This window comes from Scyliorhinus torazame, chromosome 17 (genome assembly GCF_047496885.1).
Source record: "Scyliorhinus torazame isolate Kashiwa2021f chromosome 17, sScyTor2.1, whole genome shotgun sequence".
NCBI classification, from domain to species: Eukaryota; Metazoa; Chordata; class Chondrichthyes; order Carcharhiniformes; family Scyliorhinidae; genus Scyliorhinus; species Scyliorhinus torazame.
The window spans coordinates 84,170,240-84,189,631 of NC_092723.1; the positions used below are offsets into that span (position 1 = coordinate 84,170,240).

The 19,392-nt window shown below is 51.3% G+C and overlaps 4 non-coding genes across 4 annotated transcripts; all 4 read left to right on the top strand.

Annotated features, from left to right (window-relative positions):
* The first annotated feature begins 612 nt into the window (after window positions 1-612).
* On the top strand, window positions 613-811 carry LOC140394587 (U2 spliceosomal RNA). Its single transcript, XR_011935908.1, has one exon. It is a non-coding gene; the product is annotated as a U2 spliceosomal RNA (small nuclear RNA).
* Window positions 812-6,715: 5,904 nt separating this feature from the next.
* On the top strand, window positions 6,716-6,901 carry LOC140394698 (U2 spliceosomal RNA). Its single transcript, XR_011935981.1, has one exon. It is a non-coding gene; the product is annotated as a U2 spliceosomal RNA (small nuclear RNA).
* A 5,884-nt stretch (window positions 6,902-12,785) lies between these two features.
* LOC140394699 (U2 spliceosomal RNA) lies at window positions 12,786-12,971 on the top strand. Its single transcript, XR_011935982.1, has one exon. It is a non-coding gene; the product is annotated as a U2 spliceosomal RNA (small nuclear RNA).
* A 5,925-nt stretch (window positions 12,972-18,896) lies between these two features.
* On the top strand, window positions 18,897-19,080 carry LOC140394683 (U2 spliceosomal RNA). Its single transcript, XR_011935967.1, has one exon. It is a non-coding gene; the product is annotated as a U2 spliceosomal RNA (small nuclear RNA).
* Window positions 19,081-19,392: the final 312 nt, after the last annotated feature.

Here is a 19,392-nt window from a genome sequence, read left to right on the forward strand (position 1 = left end):
TCACACACCTCCTTGTGGAATGTGGCTTTGCAAAGAAGGTCTGGAGAGAGATGCAGTGGTATTTGTCAAGGTTTATCCCAAACAGATCTGTGACACAGGACTCTGTGCTCTACGGACTGTTTCCAGGGACACACACCGAGACAAATATCAACTGCTGCTGGAAGGTCATCAACTCGGTAAAAGACGCTCTTTGGTCTGCCCGAAACTTGCTGATCTTCCAGTGCAAAGAATTGTCCTCGACCGAGTGTTGCAGACTGGCACATTCCAAGGTCCAGGACTACGTGCTGAGGGACGCACTCAAGCTTGGGGCAGCTGCCGCCAAGGCGCAATGGGGAAAGACCACTGTGTAAAGTCTTTCCAGCAAATGTACACCGAGGGGAGCGTAACAGTGTAAAGCCCCTCGGTCTGGGCAACCAACACTCCAATGTATAAAACAAACATGACAATGTAAATATTTAAGAAGAAATTGTAATGTAAAGAGTGATATGTGTATGACAATATCAAAATTGAATGAAAGAAAGTCAAGGCAACATGTAACCCTGCCGGAAATGTACAGTCAAGACAATATGAAATGTTTCTGTAATGCTCATGATAAATTTTTATGAATAAAGTATATTTTTTTGAAAAAAAAAAAAAAAAAAAAAAAAAAAAAAAAAAATCTGTTCTTATCAGTTTAATATCTGATACGTCCCTTATCTGGGGACCATATATTAAATTGATTTTTGGAGCAGGGAGATGGAATAGGGGCTTGCTCCGTCCACTCCACGCATCGACCTGGTATTGCAGTATCTCCAGGAACGGTGCACACCACCCCTTTATGGGGAATTTCAAAGTCAAAAAACAGCTCAAACACATACAAATATACACTTTATTCACATTTCTTTCATCACACAACAAAACGCTTCGTCGAGTGGCTGCTGCTACTCAGCTTCTACCTGGCCCCGGTGTGATGAAGGATGACAAAAGGCATCATCACCCTCATCTTACAAGCACAAGGGGGAAAGCAAACAAATTCAAAATTGACCACCCATTTCACTGCAAAATCCTACCAACTGTCCTGGCTTGACACAATTCACACCTATGAAACCTGGGGTTACCCCATCTCTGGATCTGTAAAGATTTAATCACCTGCTAATGGTCACATTCCAAGCATTGTCTGGCATCTTTGAATCTGTCCATATATATGTTTCTGGAGCATACCTCTTCATTCACCTGAGGAAGGAGCAGCGCTCCGAAAGCTAGTGACATTGAAACAAACCTGTTGGACTTTAACCTGGTGTTGTAAGACTTCGTACTGTGCTCACCCCAGTCCAACGCCGGCATCTCCACATCATTTCACTGTTGAATGTGGATTACTCCGCTTTTCGGCCTTTTGGCTAAGATCAAGTGTAGTCTCATTTGATCGAGGGAAGCTGAGGATTTCGATGACGATCGTGGATTGGAGAACTCGGAGGGATTGAAGTCGTCAAAGAAGAAACGTTTGGAGCTTGGCTGCTATTGGTGGATCTACATGCTGGCCTAAACCTCGGGTTTAGGCCTAACGCCGATACAGTTTCACACCCAACGTACGAGCTATGGATGCAGCTGCATCCCGACCACCAGGCTGGGGCGTGCGAAACACTGTCCGAGTCACAGTGAAGAAAACGGATGGAGAGTCACCTTTGGACCGGAAACACTTCGTGAAGAAGGTGCTGCTCGAGTGCTGTGGGTTTAAAGCAACAGAGATCTTCTGCTTGCAAAACTTCCCCAAGAATGGTTTCTTTGATGTCACCTTCAAGAGCGTCGCAGCGTGCATCAAATTCTTGAACGTCTTCAAGGAAAAAGGTAACCAGAGTCCCTTGTCGATCCTGACTGCGGAACCTCTGTTTACGCTACCGGCACAGCGAAATCGGGTTGTTACACTGCACACGTACAACCCCCACGTCCCTGTATCTGATGTGCTCACGTTCCTCGCCAGGTACGCTGAGCTGAAAAGTGACAGCGTGCAAGTGAAAGACACCTTCGGCATCTGGACAAGTGAGCACCAGGTCAAGGTGACCCTAAGAACGGACAGCAACGGAGCCATCCTGCATCCCCCCTCCAATTTCGCTATTGGAGTAAATCGTGGCTACCTCTACTACGTGGGACAGCCACGTGTATGCCACACCTGTGGCAAAACGGGGCATGTTGCCGCAAACTGCAGTGTGACCTTCTGCAAGAACTGCAGGCAGGAGGGACACATGACTAAGGACTGCAAAGAAGACAAGTGCTGCAACCTGTGTGGGGAGGCCGGCCATCTTTACAGGGCCTGCCCGAAACGCGGGGCGACATACGCTGAAATCATCAGCAGCGGAGTTAAAAAGGCGACCAGAGAGGAGGTGCATACACCCTCCACCGAAAAAGACACCACGGCTCAGAATGAGGAAAAGCAACAAAAGGGCCCCCAACAAAAAGAAGAGGCCCCAGCACCTCCTGACAACCCAACCCCAGCCCCATCTGATGAGGAACACTCAATGGAAGAGGAAGAGGATGGGACAAAGAATAAAGAGCCCTGGGAAACAGTGAACAGGGACAAACGAAAGCGGAAACAAAAAAACAAACTGAAGAACCCCCCGAGGGGTAGTGGCAAAAAGCGACACCTCTCAGCCGGCGCACTTAGCGCCGACACCTCATCCGATGAGGGAAAACAGGACAAGAATCGGCCTCAAATAAAGAGGCAAAGCACCAACGTGGAACGGAAGGCACAGACCCCCCAGACCACCGACCGGGAAGGAAACAAGGTCACAGACCAACCCCCGATAGTAACGAGCAGCAACAACCCAGGTGAAGACCGGACTGCAACCCCAACACCTACTGACTGCCATGACGAACGCCAGGGCTACATCACCCCCCCAATGCATCTGCATCAAAATCACGGGGCCAGTACGGACCAGAACAGCTTTCTCAGCCCTGCAACTGTGCTAAAGTTTGCGAGCACCACCGGCATGCTGGGGAACATCGAACAGCTGGAACAGCCAACTGTATAGACTCTGGACTCTTGAGACTGGTAAATCTATCTTTTTTATAATGGGTTTAAAAATTGCATCCATAAATGTGCGAAGCATCAAAGACACTTCGCGGTGTGTAGCCACACTCAACTATTTGGCAAATGTAAAAGCTGACCTACTGTTCCTGCAGGAGTGCGGAATTCCGCACCTCAGCAACTACAGGCGCTGGTCGAGCTGGTGGTCCCACGGGCCATCCATCTGGTCAGGAGGAAACGACTGCCGCTCCTCCGGCCTGGGTATTCTGCTGCGGGGAGGCAACTTCACCATCTCCGACGTTAAGGAGGTGGTGGGCGGGCGCCTCCTCGTAGCAGACGTGAAATACAAAAACACCCCTCTCAGACTTATTAATGTGTACGCCCCGGCCGTAAAAAGTGAGCGGCTGGCAGTCCTTCAGCAACTCCCACTGCTGTTGGCCACCTCCAAGCCGGTCATCCTGGGTGGTGACTTCAACTGCATCATCGATGCGGCTGGACGATCCAGCAAAGCCGACAGCAAACTAGACGCTACGTCCAGACTCCTGATGGAAACGGTAAAAGACGCCAAGCTGCTCGACGTCTGCAGCAACCCTGCAGACGGCGCGCAGCGTAGATACACGTGGTCACGGCCAGACGGGTCCGTCCGCTCCAGGATAGACTTCTTTTTTGTGTCCCGAGCTTTCACGGTCAGGTCCACCGACGTAACGCCGGTGTTCTTCTCTGACCACTGCCTCCTACTGGCCGACTGCCACCTGCAGGAAGACCAGGGGGTAGGCAGGGGGACGTGGAAGCTAAATGTAAAACTGCTGACCCCTGAGAACATCGAGGAACTCAGGAGGGATTACAAAGGTTGGAGAACCGTGAAACCCCTCTTTGAGGCCCCACATCTCTGGTGGGAAGCAATCAAGGGGAATATCAAGAGGTTTTTCATCCTCAAGGGCGTTCAAAAGGTGAGAGAGAGACGAGGGGTCATGTCCAGGCTCCAGAAAAGTATGCAAAATTTGCTCCAGCTGCAGTCGATGGGGGTGGATGTCAAGGAGGATCTCCAAGAGGTGAAGAGCCAGCAAGCCTCGCTCTACCCCTCGGAGGCCTCCAAGGTTATCTTCCGTTCCAGAGTCCGCTCCGTGGAGCAGGACGAAAAGTGCTCACGCTTCTTCTTCCAAAAGGTGCACAGAGACACCTCTGTGATCAGCAGCCTGAAGGAAGAAGATGGCTCTGAAAAGTCATCGCAGTCTGACATCCTGAGGATCAGCCAATCCTTTTATGCCGGACTGTATGACCTGAAGCCAACAGATAGCACTGTTTCCCAGACCTTCCTGTCGACTATCACGGAGGTCATAGGCGACAGCGAGCTGGAAAACCTGGACAAACCACTAACTCTGGACGAGCTGACAAAGGCCGCCAAGTCCTTCGAGACGAGTAAAACTCCCGGAAGCGACGGCTTACCGGTTGAGTTGTATTCGGCTCTGTGGGACTGGATGGGCCCAGACCTGCTGGAAGTGTACGAGAGTATGCTTCTGGAAGGCAGCATGTCAGAGTCCATGAGGAAAGGCATCATCACCCTCATCTACAAGCAGAAGGGGGAAAGGGAAGAAATTCGAAATTGGCGACCCATTTCACTGTTGAATGTGGACTACAAAATTCTAGCAAAGGTCATCGCCAATCGGGTCAGGTCTGCTCTGGAGTCGGTGATCCACCCTGACCAGACCTGTGCTGTACCCGGCAGGAAGATCTCTGATAGCCTCGCGCTACTCAGGGATACGATCGCCTACGTGCAGGACAGGGGGGTGGACACTTGCCTCATCAGCCTTGACCAGGAGAAGGCTTTTGACAGAATATCGCACACCTACATGATGGATGTGCTCTCCAAAATGGGGTTTGGGGAGGGAATTCGCAATTGGATCAAACTGCTCTACACAAACATCTATAGCGCAGTCTCAATCAATGGGTGGGAATCAGAAAAGTTCCAGATCAAATCTGGAGTCAGGCAGGGCTGCCCTCTCTCCTCTGCCCTTTTTGTGTGCTGCATAGAACCTTTTGCCGAGTCCATCAGGAGGGATCCGGGCATAAGAGGAGTGACGATCCCAGGCAGTGGAGGCATGCAAGTCAAGGCCTCCCTGTACATGGACGACGTTGCCGTCTTCTGCTCGGATCCTGCGTCTGTACGCAGGCTCTTGACCACCTGCGACCAGTTTGAACTGGCCTCGGGAGCCAAGGTAAACCGTGGCAAGAGCGAGGCCATGTTCTTTGGGAACTGGGCCGACCGGTCCTTTGTCCCCTTCACTGTCAGGTCAGATTACCTGAAGGTGCTGGGGATATGGTTCGGAGCTGCTGAGGCGTGCACCAAAAACTGGGAGGAGCGCCTAGGCAAGGTAAGACAGAAACTGGGCTGGTGGGAGCAACGCTCCCTCTCCATTGCGGGCAAAACCCTGGTCATCAGGTGTGAGGTACTCTCGGTGCTACTGTACGTGGCGCAGGTCTGGCCCATAACCCGACCCTACGCCACAGCAGTCACCCGGGCCATCTTCAAATTTATCTGGCGATCCAAGATGGACCGTGTCCGAAGGGACACCATGTACAAACCTCTGGAGAAGGGAGGGCGGAACGTACCCAACGCCTCCCTCATCCTGTTGGCCACCTTTGTGTCCAGCTGCATCAAGCTGTGCGTGGACCCCCAGTATGCAAACACCAAGTGTCACTACATACTGAGGTTCTACCTGTCCCCGGTGTTGCAAAGGATGGGCCTGGCCTCATTGCCACGGAACGCTCCAAGTAGTTGGACCGTACCGTACCACCTGTCCTTTGTGGAAAAGTTTTTGAAGGAAAACACCTTTGACCACAAGGCAATGAAGCAGTGGTCAGCACGTAATGTCCTCGAGGCCCTCAGGGAAAAAGAGACCGTGGAGGACGTTGGATGGTTCCCTGAGCAGACTGCCAGAGTCATCTGGCAGAACGCCTCATCACCAGAACTTTCAAACAAGCACCAAGACCTAGCTTGGCTGGTGGTGAGAAGGGCCCTCCCTGTCAGATTCTTCATGCACACCCGAAGGCTCTGCACCAATGCACGCTGCCCTCGGAGTGGCTGTGGCGGAAATGAGACGGTCACACACCTCCTTGTGGAATGTGCCTTTGCAAAGAAGGTCTGGAGAGAGATGCAGTGGTATTTGTCAAGGTTTATCCCAAACAGATCTGTGACACAGGACTCTGTGCTCTACGGACTGTTTCCAGGGACACACACCGAGACAAATATCAACTGCTGCTGGAAGGTCATCAACTCGGTAAAAGACGCTCTTTGGTCTGCCCGAAACTTGCTGATCTTCCAGTGCAAAGAATTGTCCTCGACCGAGTGTTGCAGACTGGCACATTCCAAGGTCCAGGACTACGTGCTGAGGGACGCACTCAAGCTTGGGGCAGCTGCCGCCAAGGCGCAATGGGGAAAGACCACTGTGTAAAGTCTTTCCAGCAAATGTACACCGAGGGGAGCGTAACAGTGTAAAGCCCCTCGGTCTGGGCAACCAACACTCCAATGTATAAAACAAACATGACAATGTAAATATTTAAGAAGGAATTGTAATGTAAAGAGTGATATGTGTATGACAATATCAAAATTGAATGAAAGAAAGTCAAGGCAACATGTAACCCTGCCGGAAATGTACAGTCAAGACAATTTGAAATGTTTCTGTAATGCTCATGATAAATTTTTATGAATAAAGTATATTTTTTTGAAAAAAAAAAAAAAAAAAAAAATCTGTTCTTATCAGTTTAATATCTGATACGTCCCTTATCTGGGGACCATATATTAAATTGATTTTTGGAGCAGGGAGATGGAATAGGGGCTTGCTCCGTCCACTCCACGCATCGACCTGGTATTGCAGTATCTCCAGGAACGGTGCACACCACCCCTTTATGGGGAATTTCAAAGTCAAAAAACAGCTCAAACACATACAAATATACACTTTATTCACCTTTCATCACACAACAAAACGCTTCGTCAAGTGGCTGCTGCTACTCAGCTTCTACGGGGTGTGATGAAGGATGACGAAAGGCCTCATCTTACAAGCACAAGGGGGAAAGCAAACAAATTCAAAATTGACCACCCATTTCACTGCAAAATCCTACCAACTGTCCTGGCTTGACACAATTCACACCTCTCAAACCTGGGGTTACCCCATCTCTGGATCTGTAAAGATTTAATCACCTGCTAATGGTCGCATTCCAAGCATTGTCTGGCATCTTTGAATCTGTCTATATATATGTTTCTGGAGCATACCTCTTCATTCACCTGAGGAAGGAGCAGCGCTCCGAAAGCTAGTGACATTGAAACAAACCTGTTGGACTTTAACCTGGTGTTGTAAGACTTCGTACTGTGCTCACCCCAGTCCAACGCCGGCATCTCCACATCATTTCACTGTTGAATGTGGATTACTCCGCTTCTCGGCCTTTTGGCTAAGATCAAGTGTAGTCTCATTTGATCGAGGGAAGCTGAGGATTTCGATGACGATCGTGGATTGGAGAACTCGGAGGGATTGAAGTCGTCAAAGAAGAAACGTTTGGAGCTTGGCTGCTATTGGTGGATCTACATGCTGGCCTAAACCTCGGGTTTAGGCCTAACGCCGATACAGTTTCACACCCAACGTACGAGCTATGGATGCAGCTGCATCCCGACCACCAGGCTGGGGCGTGCGAAACACTGTCCGAGTCACAGTGAAGAAAACGGATGGAGAGTCACCTTTGGACCGGAAACACTTCGTGAAGAAGGTGCTGCTCGAGTGCTGTGGGTTTAAAGCAACAGAGATCTTCTGCTTGCAAAACTTCCCCAAGAATGGTTTCTTTGATGTCACCTTCAAGAGCGTCGCAGCGTGCATCAAATTCTTGAACGTCTTCAAGGAAAAAGGTAACCAGAGTCCCTTGTCGATCCTGACTGCGGAACCTCTGTTTACGCTACCGGCACAGCGAAATCGGGTTGTTACACTGCACACGTACAACCCCCACGTCCCTGTATCTGATGTGCTCACGTTCCTCGCCAGGTACGCTGAGCTGAAAAGTGACAGCGTGCAAGTGAAAGACACCTTCGGCATCTGGACAAGTGAGCACCAGGTCAAGGTGACCCTAAGAACGGACAGCAACGGAGCCATCCTGCATCCCCCCTCCAATTTCGCTATTGGAGTAAATCGTGGCTACCTCTACTACGTGGGACAGCCACGAGTATGCCACACCTGTGGCAAAACGGGGCATGTTGCCGCAAACTGCAGTGTGACCTTCTGCAAGAACTGCAGGCAGGAGGGACACATGAATAAGGACTGCAAAAAAGACAAGTGCTGCAACCTGTGTGGGGAGGCCGGCCATCTTTACAGGGCCTGCCCGAAACGCGGGGCAACATACGCTGAAATCATCAGCAGCGGAGTTAAAAAGGCGACCAGAGAGGAGGTGCATACACCCTCCACCGAAAAAGACACCACGGCTCAGAATGAGGAAAAGCAACAAAAGGGCCCCCAACAAAAAGAGGAGGCCCCAGCACCTCCTGACAACCCAGCCCCAGCCCCATCTGATGAGGAACACTCAATGGAAGAGGAAGAGGATGGGACAAAGAATAAAGAGCCCTGGGAAACCGTGAACAGGGACAAACGTAAGAGGAAACAAAAAAACAAACTGAAGAACCCCCTGAGGGGGAGTGGCAAAAAGCGACACCTCTCAGCCGGCGCACTTAGTGCCGACACCTCATCCGATGAGGGAAAACAGGACAAGAATCGGCCTCAGATAAAGAGGCAAAGCACCAACATGGAACGGAAGGCACAGACCCCCCAGACCACCGACCGGGAAGAAAACAAGGTCACAGACCAACCCCCGATAGCAACGAGCAGCAACAACCCAGGTGAAGACCGGCCTGCAACCCCAACACCTACTGACTGCCACGACGAACCCCAGGGCTACACCACCCCCCCAATGCATCTGCATCCAAATCACGGGGCCAGTACGGACCAGAACAGTTTTCTCAGCCCTGCAACTGTGCTAAAGTTTGCGAGCACCACCGGCATGCTGGGGAACATTCAACAGCTGGAACAGCCAACTGTATAGACTCTGGACTCTTGAGACTGGTAAATCTATCTTTTTATAATGGGTTTAAAAATTGCATCCATAAATGTGCGAAGCATCAAAGATACTTCGCGGTGTGTAGCCACACTCAACTATTTGGCAAATGTAAAAGCTGACCTACTGTTCCTGCAGGAGTGCGGAATTCCGCACCTCAGCAACTACAGGCGCTGGTCGAGCTGGTGGTCCCACGGGCCATCCATCTGGTCAGGAGGAAACGACGGCCGCTCCTCCGGCCTGGGTATTCTGCTGCGGGGAGGCAACTTCACCATCTCCGACGTTAAGGAGGTGGTGGGCGGGCGCCTCCTCGTAGCAGACGTGAAATACAAAAACACCCCTCTCAGACTTATTAATGTGTACGCCCCGGCCGTAAAAAGTGAGCGGCTGGCAGTTCTTCAGCAACTCCCACTGCTGTTGGCCACCTCCAAGCCGGTCATCCTGGGTGGTGACTTCAACTGCATCATCGATGCGGCTGGACGATCCAGCAAAGCCGACAGCAAACTAGACGCTACGTCCAGACTCCTGATGGAAACGGTAAAAGACGCCAAGCTGCTCGACGTCTGCAGCAACCCTGCAGACGGCGCGCAGCGTAGATACACATGGTCACGGCCAGACGGGTCCGTCCGCTCCAGGATAGACTTCTTTTTTGTGTCCCGAGCTTTCACGGTCAGGTCCACCGACGTAACGCCGGTGTTCTTCTCTGACCACTGCCTCCTACTGGCCGACTGCCACCTGCAGGAAGACCAGGGGGTAGGCAGGGGGACGTGGAAGCTAAATGTAAAACTGCTGACCCCTGAGAACATCGAGGAACTCAGGAGGGATTACAAAGGTTGGAGAACCGTGAAACCCCTCTTTGAGGCCCCACATCTCTGGTGGGAAGCAATCAAGGGGAATATCAAGAGGTTTTTCATCCTCAAGGGCGTTCAGAAGGTGAGAGAGAGACGAGGGGTCATGTCCAGGCTCCAGAAAAGTATGCAAAATTTGCTCCAGCTGCAGTCGATGGGGGTGGATGTCAAGGAGGATCTCCAAGAGGTGAAGAGCCAGCAAGCCTCGCTCTACACCTCGGAGGCCTCCAAGGTTATCTTCCGTTCCAGAGTCCGCTCCGTGGAGCAGGACGAAAAGTGCTCACGCTTCTTCTTCCAAAAGGTGCACAGAGAGACCTCTGTGATCAGCAGCCTGAAGGAAGAAGATGGCTCTGAAAAGTCATCGCAGTCTGACATCCTGAGGATCAGCCAATCCTTTTATGCCGGACTGTATGACCTGAAGCCAACAGATAGCACTGTTTCCCAGACCTTCCTGTCGACCATCACGGAGGTCATAGGCGACAGCGAGCTGGAAAACCTGGACAAACCACTAACTCTGGACGAGCTGACAAAGGCCGCCAAGTCCTTCGAGACGAGTAAAACTCCCGGAAGCGACGGCTTACCGGTTGAGTTGTATTCGGCTCTGTGGGACTGGATCGGCCCAGACCTGTTGGAAGTGTACGAGAGTATGCTTCTGGAAGGCAGCATGTCAGAGTCCATGAGGAAAGGCATCATCACCCTCATCTACAAGCAGAAGGGGGAAAGGGAAGAAATTCGAAATTGGCGACCCATTTCACTGTTGAATGTGGACTACAAAATTCTAGCAAAGGTCATCGCCAATCGGGTCAGGTCTGCTCTGGAGTCGGTGATCCACCCTGACCAGACCTGTGCTGTCCCCGGCAGGAAGATTTCTGATAGCCTCGCGCTACTCAGGGATACGATCGCCTACGTGCAGGACAGGGGGGTGGACACTTGCCTCATCAGCCTTGACCAGGAGAAGGCTTTTGACAGAATATCGCACACCTACATGATGGATGTGCTCTCCAAAATGGGGTTTGGGGAGGGAATTCGCAATTGGATCAAACTGCTCTACACAAACATCTATAGCGCAGTCTCAATCAATGGGTGGGAATCAGAAAAGTTCCAGATCAGATCTGGAGTCAGGCAGGGCTGCCCTCTCTCCTCTGCCCTTTTTGTGTGCTGCATAGAACCTTTTGCCGAGTCCATCAGGAGGGATCCGGGGATAAGAGGAGTGACGATCCCAGGCAGTGGAGGCATGCAAGTCAAGGCCTCCCTGTACATGGACGACGTTGCCGTCTTCTGCTCGGACCCTGCGTCTGTACGCAGGCTCTTGACCACCTGCGACCAGTTTGAACTGGCCTCTGGAGCCAAGGTAAACCGGGGCAAGAGCGAGGCCATGTTCTTTGGGAACTGGGCCGACCGGTCCTTTGTCCCCTTCACTGTCAGGTCAGATTACCTGAAGGTGCTGGGGATATGGTTCGGAGCTGCTGGGGCGTGCACCAAAAACTGGGAGGAGCGCATAGGAAAGGTAAGACAGAAACTGGGCTGGTGGGAGCAACGCTCCCTCTCCATTGCGGGCAAAACCCTGGTCATCAGGTGTGAGGTACTCTCGGTGCTACTGTACGTGGCGCAGGTCTGGCCCATAACCCGACCCTACGCCACAGCAGTCACCCGGGCCACCTTCAAATTTATCTGGCGATCCAAGATGGACCGTGTCCGAAGGGACACCATGTACAAACCTCTGGAGAAGGGAGGGCGGAACGTACCCAACGCCTCCCTCATCCTGTTGGCCACCTTTGTGTCCAGCTGCATCAAGCTGTGCGTGGACCCCCAGTATGCAAACACCAAGTGTCACTACATACTGAGGTTCTACCTGTCCCCGGTGTTGCGAAGGATGGGCCTGGCCTCATTGCCGCGGAACGCTCCAAGTAGTTGGACCGTACCGTACCACCTGTCCTTTGTGGAAAAGTTTTTGAAGGAAAACACCTTTGACCACAAGGCAATGAAGCAGTGGTCAGCACGTAATGTCCTCGAGGCCCTCAGGGAAAAAGAGACCGTGGAGGACGTTGGATGGTTCCCTGAGCAGACTGCCAGAGTCATCTGGCAGAACGCCTCATCACCAGAACTTTCAAACAAGCACCAAGACCTAGCTTGGCTGGTGGTGAGAAGGGCCCTCCCTGTCAGATTCTTCATGCACACCCGAAGGCTCTGCACCAATGCACGCTGCCCTCGGAGTGGCTGTGGGGGAAATGAGACGGTCACACACCTCCTTGTGGAATGTGCCTTTGCAAAGAAGGTCTGGAGAGAGATGCAGTGGTATTTGTCAAGGTTTATCCCAAACAGATCTGTGACACAGGACTCTGTGCTCTACGGACTGTTTCCAGGGACACACACCGAGACAAATATCAACTGCTGCTGGAAGGTCATCAACTCGGTAAAAGACGCTCTTTGGTCTGCCCGAAACTTGCTGATCTTCCAGTGCAAAGAATTGTCCTCGACCGAGTGTTGCAGACTGGCACATTCCAAGGTCCAGGACTACGTGCTGAGGGACGCACTCAAGCTTGGGGCAGCTGCCGCCAAGGCGCAATGGGGAAAGACCACTGTGTAAAGTCTTTCCAGCAAATGTACACCGAGGGGAGCGTAACAGTGTAAAGCCCCTCGGTCTGGGCAACCAACACTCCAATGTATAAAACAAACATGACAATGTAAATATTTAAGAAGGAATTGTAATGTAAAGAGTGATATGTGTATGACAGTATCAAAATTGAATGAAAGAAAGTCAAGGCAACATGTAACCCTGCCGGAAATGTACAGTCAAGACAATTTGAAATGTTTCTGTAATGCTCATGATAAATTTTTATGAATAAAGTATATTTTTTTGGAAAAAAAAAAAAAAAAAAAAATCTGTTCTTATCAGTTTAATATCTGATACGTCCCTTATCTGGGGACCATATATTAAATTGATTTTTGGAGCAGGGAGATGGAATAGGGGCTTGCTCCGTCCACTCCACGCATCGACCTGGTATTGCAGTATCTCCAGGAACGGTGCACACCACCCCTTTATGGGGAATTTCAAAGTCAAAAAGCAGCTCAAACACATACAAATATACACTTTATTCACATTTCTTTCATCACACAACAAAACGCTTCGTCGAGTGGCTGCTGCTACTCAGCTTCTACCTGGCCCCGGTATGATGAAGGATGACAAAAGGCATCATCACCCTCATCTTACAAGCACAAGGGGGAAAGCAAACAAATTCAAAATTGACCACCCATTTCACTGCAAAATCCTACCAACTGTCCTGGCTTGACACAATTCACACCTATGAAACCTGGCGTTACCCCATCTCTGGATCTGTAAAGATTTAATCACCTGCTAATGCTCGCATTCCAAGCATTGTCTGGCATCTTTGAATCTGTCTATATATATGTTTCTGGAGCATACCTCTTCATTCACCTGAGGAAGGAGCAGCGCTCCGAAAGCTAGTGACATCGAAACAAACCTGTTGGACTTTAACCTGGTGTTGTGTTGGACTTTAACCTGGTGTTGTAAGACTTCGTACTGTGCTCACCCCAGTCCAACGCAGGCATCTCCACATCATTTCACTGTTGAATGTGGATTACTCGGCTTCTCGGCCTTTTGGCTAAGATCAAGTGTAGTCTCATTTGATCGAGAGAAGCTGAGGATTTCCATGTCGATCGTGGATTGGAGAACTCTAAGGGATTGAAGTCGTCAAAGAGGAAACGTTTGGAGCTTGGCTGCTATTGGTGGATCTACATGCTGGCCTAAACCTCGGGTTTAGGCCTAAAGCCGATACAGTTTCACACCCAACGAACGAGCTATGGATGCAGCTGCATCCCGACCACCAGGCTGGGGAGTGCGAAACACTGTCCGAGTCACAGTGAAGAAAACGGAAGGAGAGTCATCTTTGGATCGGATACTCTTCGTGAAGCGGGTGCTGCTCGAGTGTTGTGGGTTTAAAGCAACAGAAATCTTCTGCTTGCTAAACTTCCCCAAAAATGGTTTCTTTGATGTCACCTTCAAGAGCGTCGCAGCGTGCATCAAATTCTTGAATGTCTTCAGGGAAAAAGGTAACCAGAGTCCCCTGTCGATCCTGACGGCGGAGCCTCTGTTTACGCTACCGGCACAGCGAAATCGGGTTGTTGCACTGCACACGTACAACCCCCACGTCCCTGTGTCTGATGTGCTCACGTTCCTCGCCAGGTACGCTGAGCTGAAAAGTGACAGCGTGCAAGTGAAAGACACCTTCGGCATCTGGACGAGTGAGCACCAGGTCAAGATGACCCTAAGAACGGACAGCAACGGAGCCATCCTGCATCCCCCCTCCAATTTCGCTATTGGAGTAAATCGTGGCTACCTCTACTACGTGGGACAGCCACGAGTATGCCACACCTGTGGCAAAACGGGTCATGTTGCCGCAAACTGCAGTGTGACCTTCTGCAAGAACTGCAGGCAGGAGGGACACATGACTAAGGACTGCAAGGAAGACAAGTGCTGCAACCTGTGTGGGGAGGCCGGCCATCTTTACAGGGCCTGCCCGAAACGCGGGGCGACATACGCACAGATCATCAGCAGCGGAGTCAAAAAGGCGACCAGAGAGGAGGTGCATACACCCTCCACCGAAAAAGACACCACGGCAAGAATGCGGAAAAGCAACAGAAGGGCCCCCAACAAAAAGAGGAGGCCCCAGCACCTCCTGACAACCCAGCCCCAGCCCCATCTGATGAGGAACACTCAATGGAAGAGGAAGAGGATGGGACAAAGAATAAAGAGCCCTGGGAAACCGTGAACAGGGACAAACGTAAGAGGAAACAAAAAAACAAACTGAAGAACCCCCGGAGGGGTAGTGGCAAAAAGCGACACCTCTCAGCCGGCGCACTTAGTGCCGACACCTCATCCGATGAGGGAAAACAGGACAAGAATCGACCTCAGATAAAGAGGCAAAGCACCAACGCGGAACGGAAGGCACAGACCCCCCAGACCACCGACCGGGAAGAAAACAAGGTCACAGACCAACCCCCGATAGCAACGAGCAGCAACAACCCAGGTGAAGACCGGCCTGCAACCCCAACACCTACTGACTGCCACGACGAACCCCAGGGCTACACCACCCCCCCAATGCATCTGCATCAAAATCACGGGGCCAGTACGGACCAGAACAGTTTTCTCAGCCCTGCAACTGTGCTAAAGTTTGCGAGCACCACCGGCATGCTGGGGAACATTCAACAGCTGGAACAGCCAACTGTATAGACTCTGGACTCTTGAGACTGGTAAATCTATCTTTTTATAATGGGTTTAAAAATTGCATCCATAAATGTGCGAAGCATCAAAGATACTTCGCGGTGTGTAGCCACACTCAACTATTTGGCAAATGTAAAAGCTGACCTACTGTTCCTGCAGGAGTGCGGAATTCCGCACCTCAGCAACTACAGACGCTGGTCGAGCTGGTGGTCCCACGGGCCATCCATCTGGTCAGGAGGAAACGACTGCCGCTCCTCCGGCCTGGGTATTCTGCTGCGGGGAGGCAACTTCACCATCTCCGACGTTAAGGAGGTGGTGGGCGGGCGCCTCCTCGTAGCAGACGTGAAATACAAAAACACCCCTCTCAGACTTATTAATGTGTACGCCCCGGCCGTAAAAAGTGAGCGGCTGGCAGTTCTTCAGCAACTCCCACTGCTGTTGGCCACCTCCAAGCCGGTCATCCTGGGTGGTGACTTCAACTGCATCATCGATGCGGCTGGACGATCCAGCAAAGCCGACAGCAAACTAGACGCTACGTCCAGACTCCTGATGGAAACGGTAAAAGACGCCAAGCTGCTCGACGTCTGCAGCAACCCTGCAGACGGCGCGCAGCGTAGATACACATGGTCACGGCCAGACGGGTCCGTCCGCTCCAGGATAGACTTCTTTTTTGTGTCCCGAGCTTTCACGGTCAGGTCCACCGACGTAACGCCGGTGTTCTTCTCTGACCACTGCCTCCTACTGGCCGACTGCCACCTGCAGGAAGACCAGGGGGTAGGCAGGGGGACGTGGAAGCTAAATGTAAAACTGCTGTCCCCTGAGAACATCGAGCAACTCAGAAGGGATTACAAAGGTTGGAGAACCGTGAAACCCCTCTTTGAGGCCCCACATCTCTGGTGGGAAGCAATCAAGGGGAATATCAAGAGGTTTTTCATCCTCAAGGGCGTTCAGAAGGTGAGAGAGAGACGAGGGGTCATGTCCAGGCTCCAGAAAAGTATGCAAAAATTGCTCCAGCTGCAGTCGATGGGGGTGGATGTCAAGGAGGATCTCCAAGAGGTGAAGAGCCAGCAAGCCTCACTCTACACCTCGGAGGCCTCCAAGGTTATCTTCCGTTCCAGAGTCCGCTCCGTGGAGCAGGACGAAAAGTGCTCACGCTTCTTCTTCCAAAAGGTGCACAGAGAGACCTCTGTGATCAGCAGACTGAAGGAAGAAGATGGCTCTGTAAAGTCATCGCAGTCTGACATCCTGAGGATCAGCCAATCCTTTTATGCCGGACTGTATGACCTGAAGCCAACAGATAGCACTGTTTCCCAGACCTTCCTGTCGACTATCACGGAGGTCATAGGCGACAGCGAGCTGGAAAACCTGGACAAACCACTAACTCTGGACGAGCTGACAAAGGCCGCCAAGTCCTTCGAGACGAGTAAAACTCCCGGAAGCGACGGCTTACCGGTTGAGTTGTATTCGGCTCTGTGGGACTGGATGGGCCCAGACCTGCTGGAAGTGTACGAGAGTATGCTTCTGGAAGGCAGCATGTCAGAGTCCATGAGGAAAGGCATCATCACCCTCATCTACAAGCAGAAGGGGGAAAGGGAAGAAATTCGAAATTGGCGACCCATTTCACTGTTGAATGTGGACTACAAAATTCTAGCAAAGGTCATCGCCAATCGGGTCAGGTCTGCTCTGGAGTCGGTGATCCACCCTGACCAGACCTGTGCTGTACCCGGCAGGAAGATCTCTGATAGCCTCGCGCTACTCAGGGATACGATCGCCTACGTGCAGGACAGGGGGGTGGACACTTGCCTCATCAGCCTTGACCAGGAGAAGGCTTTTGACAGAATATCGCACACCTACATGATGGATGTGCTCTCCAAAATGGGGTTTGGGGAGGGAATTCGCAATTGGATCAAACTGCTCTACACAAACATCTATAGCGCAGTCTCAATCAACGGGTGGGAATCAGAAAAGTTCCAGATCAGATCTGGAGTCAGGCAGGGCTGCCCTCTCTCCTCTGCCCTTTTTGTGTGCTGCATAGAACCTTTTGCCGAGTCCATCAGGAGGGATCCGGGGATAAGAGGAGTGACGATCCCAGGCAGTGGAGGCATGCAAGTCAAGGCCTCCCTGTACATGGACGACGTTGCCGTCTTCTGCTCGGATCCTGCGTCTGTACGCAGGCTCTTGACCACCTGCGACCAGTTTGAACTGGCCTCTGGAGCCAAGGTAAACCGGGGCAAGAGCGAGGCCATGTTCTTTGGGAACTGGGCCGACCGGTCCTTTGTCCCCTTCACTGTCAGGTCCGATTACCTGAAGGTGCTGGGGATATGGTTCGGAGCTGCTGGGGCGTGCACCAAAAACTGGGAGGAGCGCATAGGAAAGGTAAGACAGAAACTGGGCTGGTGGGAGCAACGCTCCCTCTCCATTGCGGGCAAAACCCTGGTCATCAGGTGTGAGGTACTCTCGGTGCTACTGTACGTGGCGCAGGTCTGGCCCATAACCCGACCCTACGCCACAGCAGTCACCCGGGCCATCTTCAAATTTATCTGGCGATCCAAGATGGACCGTGTCCGAAGGGACACCATGTACAAACCTCTGGAGAAGGGAGGGCGGAACGTACCCAACGCCTCCCTCATCCTGCTGGCCACCTTTGTGTCCAGCTGCATCAAGCTGTGCGTGGACCCCCAGTATGCAAACACCAAGTGTCACTACATACTGAGGTTCTACCTGTCCCCGGTGTTGCGAAGGATGGGCCTGGCCTCATTGCCGCGGAACGCTCCAAGTAGTTGGACCGTACCGTACCACCTGTCCTTTGTGGAAAAGTTTTTGAAGGAAAACACCTTTGACCACAAGGCAATGAAGCAGTGGTCAGCACGTAATGTCCTCGAGGCCCTCAGGGAAAAGGAGACCGTGGAGGACGTTGGATGGTTCCCTGAGCAGACTGCCAGAGTCATCTGGCAGAACGCCTCATCACCAGAACTTTCAAACAAGCACCAAGACCTAGCTTGGCTGGTGGTGAGAAAGGCCCTCCCTGTCAGATTCTTCATGCACACCCGAAGGCTCTGCACCAATGCACGCTGCCCTCGGAGTGGCTGTGGCGGAAATGAGACGGTCACACACCTCCTTGTGGAATGTGCCTTTGCAAAGAAGGTCTGGAGAGAGATGCAGTGGTATTTGTCAAGGTTTATCCCAAACAGATCTGTGACACAGGACTCTGTGCTCTACGGACTGTTTCCAGGGACACACACCGAGACAAATATCAACTGCTGCTGGAAGGTCATCAACTCGGTAAAAGACGCTCTTTGGTCTGCCCGAAACTTGCTGATCTTCCAGTGCAAAGAATTGTCCTCGACCGAGTGTTGCAGACTGGCACATTCCAAGGTCCAGGACTACGTGCTGAGGGACGCACTCAAGCTTGGGGCAGCGGCCGCCAAGGCGCAATGGGGAAAGACCACTGTGTAAAGTCTTTCCAGCAAATGTACACCGAGGGGCGGGTAACAGTGTAAAGCCCCTCGGTCTGGGCAACCAACACTCCAATGTATAAAACAAACATGACAATGTAAATATTTAAGAAGGAATTGTAATGTAAAGAGTGATATGTGTATGACAATATCAAAATTGAATGAAAGAAAGTCAAGGCAACATGTAACCCTGCCGGAAATGTACAGTCAAGACAATTTGAAATGTTTCTGTAATGCTCATGATAAATTTTTATGAATAAAGTATATTTTTTTGATAAAAAAAAAAAAAAAAAATCTGTTCTTATCAGTTTAATATCTGATACGTCCCTTATCTGGGGACCATATATTAAATTGATTTTTGGAGCAGGGAGATGGAATAGGGGCTTGCTCCGTCCACTCCACGCATCGACCTGGTATTGCAGTATCTCCAGGAACGGTGCACACCACCCCTTTATGGGGAATTTCAAAGTCAAAAAACAGCTCAAACACATACAAATATACACTTTATTCACATTTCTTTCATCACACAACAAAACGCTTCGTCAAGTGGCTGCTGCTACTCAGCTTCTACGGGGTGTGATGAAGGATGACGAAAGGCCTCATCTTACAAGCACAAGGGGGAAAGCAAACAAATTCAAAATTGACCACCCATTTCACTGCAAAATCCTACCAACTGTCCTGGCTTGACACAATTCACACCTCTCAAACCTGGGGTTACCCCATCTCTGGATCTGTAAAGATTTAATCACCTGCTAATGG